Source organism: Dioscorea cayenensis, chromosome 7 (genome assembly GCF_009730915.1).
Source record: "Dioscorea cayenensis subsp. rotundata cultivar TDr96_F1 chromosome 7, TDr96_F1_v2_PseudoChromosome.rev07_lg8_w22 25.fasta, whole genome shotgun sequence".
Taxonomy (NCBI): Eukaryota; Viridiplantae; Streptophyta; class Magnoliopsida; order Dioscoreales; family Dioscoreaceae; genus Dioscorea; species Dioscorea cayenensis.
The window spans coordinates 28892736-28901242 of NC_052477.1; the positions used below are offsets into that span (position 1 = coordinate 28892736).

Here is an 8507-nt window from a genome sequence, read left to right on the forward strand (position 1 = left end):
AAGTAATAGATCATTTCTGAATGGTCAACTATCACTCTCATAGTAATGATTGACAGTTACTGTTTCTCTGCATTTATCAAACATATATATAACATTAAAAAAATTTAATACTTAAAATAATATGATTTTATAAAATATAAATCTTATAATATATAAGTGCAAAAATCTACAGTAAGAATTTATTTCCCCTTTAATATATATATATATATGTATGTAACATTTTATTTTATGTCTTCTCCTCTCCTCTTCTCCTGAGGAGGACAATTCAATTCACTAAAACCCCCTCTACAAGCGTCTTGTAACTTATTTGGTTAGTGGTCAATTATTAGATAACTTAATTGTAATACATAAGATTAATAAAGTTAATTTTTAGAGAGTAACTTACTTTTTGTTTTGTGTTTCGTTTTGGTTATGAAACACGATTTGCATCAAAACAGGTTCATCTTGATCTTGTTTCTCCGGTCATCACCATGAAGTAGCTGATTCATCTCGTCACGCGTGGTTCGGGAAAATCCGCGACGCCATTCCGACACACTCGGTGACCTATGTGGAGGCTCCATCTCATCATTAAGTGCCACCTAAGCAAAAATTTTGCCACATCACCTTAGTTGGAAGCCACATCAATGTCACCTTCTTCCTTGGCATTGCCCTAATGGAGAAAAGCTTGGGTGATGTGGCAAAATTTTTGCTTGGGTGGCACTTAAAGATGAGATGGAGCCTCCACATAGGCCGCTGAGGTGTCGAGAATGAGTGACAGCGGATTTTCCCGAACCACGTCGAGATGAATCAAAGTTACTCATGAGTGACCCGGCTGAGAAAACAAGATCAAAAGAGCTAACCTTTTACGAAAATGAAAGTTCAAGAACTAAAATGAAACACAAACAAAAGTAAGCTACTCTCTCTAATTAATCCAAGATTAATACAATCGAAAAATAAATGTTTTGAATTCTTCCTCCCAAGATTATTGTTTTATGATTGTTCACGATGTATACTTTCGGGCCCATAGCTATTTATATATTTTGTTCACGCGATTATAGGTGTAGGTCTCTTGTAGGAAAAACAATATTTTCATCTTTTCCAGAATTGCAAGACAAGAAATTTTTTTAGGAGATCTATAAATCACCGTAACTAGTGCACCTCTATACATATTTGTCTCTATGACAATCTCTTAAAATGGAGTTTACCGTCTATTAATAAAAAAACAAAACAGAACAAAACAAATCTCTTTTAACTCAATATGTGCATATATATATATATATATATATATATATATATATATATATATGCATGTATGTATACAAATAAAGACCAACAAGAGCTTATCCTCCAACCAGTAAACATTGGCTTACGGTCACAGACTCACAGCGGCAGGACCACAAATGCAAAGTCATCTACGCCAACAATTCTGAATTCTAATAATTTCCAGTTGGAAATTCGCATGGTGGCCATGCCCACAACCAGAAGGAAATTTGCACGTTGGCACTCTATCTCACTTAACCCACTAAGTGGACCAACCCAAATGTCCGGCTACCTTAATTGTCCCCATATATATATATATATATATATATATATAATAAAGACATGGCTTACTGGTTCTCAGAGGTACGGTAGTCTTTATCATCTCTCACCCATATTACCATATGTATTCCTTTTTATTGTATATTGTATATCTTCCATATATTATATATGGTATATCATATATGCAATACTTACTATCAACCGTTGGTTTCTTTCATAATGTCTTATCCACCACTGGTGTTTCTTTATATATATATGAGGACCAATCTTTTATGGATGTCCATATATAAAAAATCTATGGATGTCCATTATCAATCGTTGGATTTCGATCCCAAAGCGGATAACATTGATAAAGCGATGATTACTACGATATATACTCGAATTATCGTGTCGAACGAATACTCTTTCGATCGATCGTTGACCGTTGGTTTTCGATCCGACGGTCGATAATCGATCGTCCATGATTTCTTATCTCATAGACGTTCTTAAGACGTAAATTATATATATATATATATATATATATATATATGTGGTAAATCATATATGCAAGACTTAGTATCAATCATTGGTATCTCTACATAATGTCTTATCTACCACTGGTGTTTCTTTTCATATATATGTGGAAAATATATAACTACAATTAAGTTTGGGCCCCTCAATCTAAAACACTTTATAGGAAATTTGGGTGAAGAACAGTTTTTTCTCCCTTTCACTTTTGAGACTGTTATCTATTGACTAATAAAGATTATCGCTTTCATAAATAAAAATTTTATAAAAACCCTAAGGAATGGTGGCGCACGGCTTTTTGCTGAAACAGCCTCTTTGGAATAATAACATGGCATTTATTAATTGAGAAATTGCTGAGAGCCTGGGAAGGACACTGGCACCAGCAAAAGCATTTAGAATGTGCTTTCTTTATATATATATATATATATATATCTCTAACGTTAGACTTGAATTTCGGGGACTGGGTTTGTACTCTTCTTCAGCATGTACAATGTGTCTTTGGACCGCGTTTGATTAACAAAAATTCTAATTAAAATTTTAATTAAAAAAATGTTGTAAGACAAAAAAACACACACACACACACACACAACGTTATTTTTGCCCAAATTATTTATTGAATGGATTAATCTAAAAACTTTCACTATTTAAAAATAAGATCATCATTTCATATCTAAATTTATATATACATATATGAAGATTTATACTGTGCGAATTAATTTTTTATAATTGAGATTGAAAAAATTCCTATTGATACAATACTTGAATGATAATCAATAAAATATTATACATCCCACTTCAATACTGTTTATCCTAATAAATAATTTGTGTTAACATACATAAAAAAACCATTTCTATAAACTAACGTCCGGTTAATATGTCATGTGATATATGAGAACGATTTGTGGAGTGTAATTCAACTAAGATCTTCCTAATAATCCAACTAAATATATGCTATGAATCATATTAATTATTATCATCAAGTATATTATATTATTTTATTTTATTACCTCGGACCCGCGTTGCAAATTAAGCGCTAAATTAGGTTGAACAATTTATTTATGATTAGAAATTTATACTCTTATTCCTACTTAATCCAAATCCCACCACCTTGTCTTATTAGTGGGTTCACGTTAACTTTAAAAGATAAAAGAGGAACACTGGAAACCCAATACCCTTTCGTTGGCTCGCGCACTCTTCACTCATGAAACTATAAATCCAAAGCTTCGTCGAAGAAGAAAAAGTATTACTAGTACCTGAAAAGCCATGCCGTACACCGGAGATCTCCTCTCGCCGGACTCCGGCGAGAAACCATGGTCGAAGGTGATCTTCAACAAGTACGAGCTCGGTCCTCTCCTCGGCCGCGGCGCCTCCGCTAAGGTCCTCCTTGGCCGCGATCTAACCACCGGTCACAAAGTCGCCATCAAGATCATCAGTAAGCTGCGAATCACGAAGCATAACCTCGCCGACAACGTCCACCGTGAGATCGACGCCATGCGCCGCCTCCGCCACCCCAACGTCGTCCGCCTCCATGAGGTCCTCGCCTCCCGCACCAAGATCTACTTCGTCCTCGAACTCCCTCAAAGGCGGCGAGCTCTTCACCCGCCTCTGCCTCCGGCGGCCACGTCCCGGAGGACACCGCCCGCCGCTACTTCCGCCAGCTCGTCTCCGCCCTCGGTTATTGCCACTCTCGTGGCGTAATCCACCGAGATCTAAAACCCGAGAACCTCCTCCTCGACGATCACGGCAATCTCAAGGTCACCGATTTCGGCCTCTCCGCTCTCCAACCCTCAAACCCCTCTCCTCTCCACACCCTCTGCGGCACCCCGGCCTACGTCGCGCCGGAGATCCTCTCTAGAAAGGGCTATGCCGGCGCCGCCGTCGACGTCTGGTCCGCTGGCATCGTCCTCTTCGTCCTCACCGCTGGGTATCTCCCTTTCAACGACTCCAATATCTCCAATCTCTACCGCAAGATCTACCGCGGCCAGTTCCGGTGCCCACGGTGGACATCGCCGGAGCTCCGGCGGCTTCTCTCCCGCATCCTGAACACGAATCCCGAGACCCGGATCACCGTCGATGAGATCCTCCGCGACCCGTGGTTCCGGAAAGGTCTAGAAGACGATGAGATCGCTGAGATGGCGCGTTTTGGTTCTAATCTCGAGGCAGATGTCTCGAAGCTCGATGACCGTGAGATGAACGCATTCGATATTATCTCCTTCTCCTCCGGTTTCGATTTGTCCGGTTTATTCGGTCCGAAGCCGGACTGGGAACGGTTCATCTCGACCGAACCGGCCGGGTCGGTTCTCGACCGCGTGATCGAGATTGCAAAATCAGACGGGCTAAGAACAAAGAGAGGTACTGTAAATGATAAGGGACAAGATGGGAATTTAGTGCTTGTGGAGGGGCATAATGGTAATCTTCCCGCACGTGTTGGAGCTTTACCGGTTGCCCGGGAAATTGGTCTTGGTGGAGGTTGAACGCAATGAACGGTGGAGTGGTGGGTATTGGCAGGAGAAGCTCGGTCTGAGCGATGACCGGTGATGGCCGGAAAATCTCAATGGTAATATATATATTTATGTATATATCGATAAGCCAATAATCCTTTGATCCCTCTGAAATTTTTGAACTCACAATCTTCTGCTTGGAAGGGTCAGGAAATATCAATTTTTTTATTTTAGATTAAATTAGTTCTCGTCGGTATTATTAATTCTGACGAGTTCTGATGATATTATTTTTGTGTATATTATTGTGTGTTAAGTTGTTGTGAAAAAATAATATTTAAGTTAAAAAAAATTATAAAAATTTAGAATTAGGTTTTTAATATGGAAATATCAGCAAACCAATATTCTATAATCATTGTTGTGGAATAAACCCTTTTTATTTGGAAAGAAAATGAGTTATCATCTTTTTATCATAGAGATAATATGAAATTAGCGATACAAAATTATTCAAAAAATCTTATCTAAATTAAATTAATTTTTAGGTAAGCTTTTTAAGCAATAAAATAATTTATGGATGAATTCAAGCAATTTTTTTAAAAAAATAATCCAAGCAATTTATTATAGATGTTTGCCCTCCAATTGGATGGGAGGATCAAATTAATAATTAAAAATTAGCTTAATAATTAATTATAGAAATATTAGCTTAATTAGTTGGGTTGGAGTAGCAAATACTACCAACAAAAGTCCCATTATTATTATTTTTATTATTTATTTATTTATTTTATTTTGAAAAATGTGGCCACCTGCATTAGAGGAAGAACAAAACAACAAAATAGTCCACTAGGTTTAAGACTGAAAAACAATAACACAACAACAATAAAGGCCTGAACAACAGAAACACACCCCAACACAACAATACAATAAAAACCCTAGGGGCACAGACCTCGGGAAGAAAAGAAAAACACAACTACGAGCAAACAAAAGGGGCTCGCTGCCACCACCTCCACTACTCACTCATCGCCTGAACCTGAGTGTTGTCTAATTATTATTTTCTAACTCACCTAATTTAATAGTACCCATTTTTCAAACATCTAATGCCCCTGGTCACCAAGTAGTTAAGTTTTGTTCTAAAATAAATATGAAACTCAAAAACTTCACATAGATATAATCAAATTAAGACTCCCTAACAATTTGGGAAGAAGAGCGGGCGAACCCACTCAGCACCCTGCGACGCATGACAGCCTCTGAATAAATGGGCGATGAGAGCTACACGTGCACTGAACCACCCATACACAACCACTATTCACAACTCCCGTAACGCTGCTCACTAGAATCGAACTCTCACCACCTGCAGGGTGCTTTATCACCACCTGCATCAATAGACTCCTAAAGTGCCGCTGCAGACTTCTAACAATTTTTACATGGGCTCTACACACTACTATTCTTGGTCCAAAATGACTTGACAAAATTTGAATTTTTTTTTTAATTTTAATAATTCATATATATCAAAAATTTAAAAAATTTAATGTGGCTAACAATGAGTAGTGGAGTTATTGCAAAAATCAAATGCACACACTGCTACTATAAATCACAAAAATGGGGAAACAGTGAAACCACTCAAGCAACAGGGTTGTGGTTTGTTGTGGAATACTATTAATTTCAAGAAGTGTCTTAATTTTCCTACTGACTCAAATTAAATCAGCCACTAGAATGAATGGCCAACAAGGAATACCAATTAATGAACAAGGGCCATGCCAATGTTCTTTGTATATAATTTTTGTACAGTTATTATCAATCAGTGACAAACGATTCTCATTGATTTATATGACTCACAGTTGGCATGTTTTCATTTGTTGCTACTTCAGCTTTTTTTATTCATCCATTGATGCTTTGTTGGGAAGGATTCATATGGACAAAGTCCTGACAACATAAACAAAACTTGGGTTGATCACATGCAATGATTAGTTTTTGATAAGTTTAAGAGTTCCATGTTTAAATAAATAAGCAACAGAGATTTTTTAGGGATTGATTTAGAACACACTGTTTGTGTGGACCTTGCCTTGTGTTTTTTTGTCCCTACACTCAGAGGAATCGGGTATCTTTAAAGATCCCGCCAAAAACATCCTCCTCTACAAAAAAATAAAAATACTACTCTTTCCGATTTTTATTTAATATATATGGAAATTTTTTTGTTTTTACTTTGTTACATTAAAAAAATTTTTGCATAGCAGCTCAATAAATCAAATTTATCTTTTAATTTAATATACTGTAGAATTTTTCAATAAATTACAACTAATTAAAGCATTAAATCATATATTCAAATTTAGTAGAGTTTTTAAATAGGAGTAGTTTTTGGAAAGTAATGAAATTTTTTATAAAATATAAGTAATTAACTAACTTTTAACTATTTTAAATCAGGTGTGAATTAGGTAAAATATGATAAGTAAAAAAAGTAATCTATAATATTAATTTTTTTATATAAAAAAATTAATTTAAAAATAAATGCATAATATTTTTAATAGAATAAAATAACATAAAATTACAACACTAAACAAATAACATTATTATAAAAATCACATCAACAAAGTTAACTATTTCAAATCTATAATACAAAAAAATCCAAGAAATGAGTATTTATGAATGTATATAAACGATTTTTTAATTTTTATTTTTAGTTTAATTTGGATAAGGAATCAAAAATCTTTGTACTCCCCCCTAGATTTCATAATAGTTGGTTTTTCACCTGAAACTCGATCAAAAGCTAATTTTCAACATCAAATTCAGATAGAATAAGTTGGGTCAAGTTTGAGTATATTTATCATCACTAAGTATGATAATTATGATTTTTTTATTTTTTTAGTATTTTTATTTGCATCAATATAACCTTTAAATTTTTATTTACTTGTCAGCTAAACAGAACCTTTAAGCTTAAATCACAATTTAAGATGCTAATGTAAGGTTAGATATTGATGTATAACTTTATCTCACTAACAATACAAATTTAAAGTTTTCATGAATTTTACCTTGTCAAATGCCGGCAATCTCAAATGCACAACTTTTGTTGATGGGGACCTTGCCATATCATTAATTATCATCTAGTAAAAAGATGTTAATCCGAATAAAATAACATTGGAGTTTGTTATCAATTTATTATTCCACTTTTTTTATATGGCATGGGCTGCTTTTAAGTTTTAACTATAATTGTATATTTATTTTTAGGTTTTAGAGAAAAATTTTGGACGTGGACCAAAACTATCAATTTTTAATAGTTTAAAGTTTCTTGTTTAACAACTAAATTAAGTTTTTGCAATAACTAAAACATACATCTTGCATTTTTATTTTTGTTTTTTTGATCCAAGGAAAAAGGTTCCAATTGATTGCTCAAAAATCAAGTGTAGCAAACAAAAATTGGAAGATGTATAAAAAGATAATTATTTTCCCTTATATTAGTATTAGTGTAACCATTGAGTGATATATATATCAATTATAGGAACGCTTGTGTTTCAGTCGTCAGATTTACAAACCATCTATTTGTGTTAACAGTAAATTAAACAGCGCATTCACACAATATTATCAATAATTGCAAAAAATAATAATGTATATTATACTGAGAAGCACAATGCTCTACACATTAAAAAAAAATGGATGCATAGTTTTTTTTATCAAACATGTGATAATTATCATAATAATAACTAAACTAAAATTAGCCTTTGAAACCGATTCAGCTAGTGTTCAGTACCATTGTTACCATTTTTTGTGTTCCGTCTTCTTTTTGTAAATCTCTCTTTGTTTTCTCTTCTATTCTTTTCATTCCCATAGAGCATTGCAAAGAACGTATACTATATATATATACTTTTATTTTTTTTATTGTCTCAGCTTAATTAATCATTTATCATTAATATTAGTTTTTTTTTTATAAACTTCATCATAAATTTAAACTTGATCCTAGTAAGAGATTTCCTTTCATAAAAATTAGATGCAAAATAAAATGTCTTTTTTAGTTCAGTAGATGTACATGTATTCATTATTAGGCATTCTGCGTAC

At 34.3% G+C, this 8507-nt stretch overlaps 1 pseudogene; it reads left to right on the forward strand.

Annotated features, from left to right (window-relative positions):
- The first annotated feature begins 3243 nt into the window (after window positions 1-3243).
- Window positions 3244-4591, forward strand: LOC120264451 (annotated as a pseudogene).
- Window positions 4592-8507: the final 3916 nt, after the last annotated feature.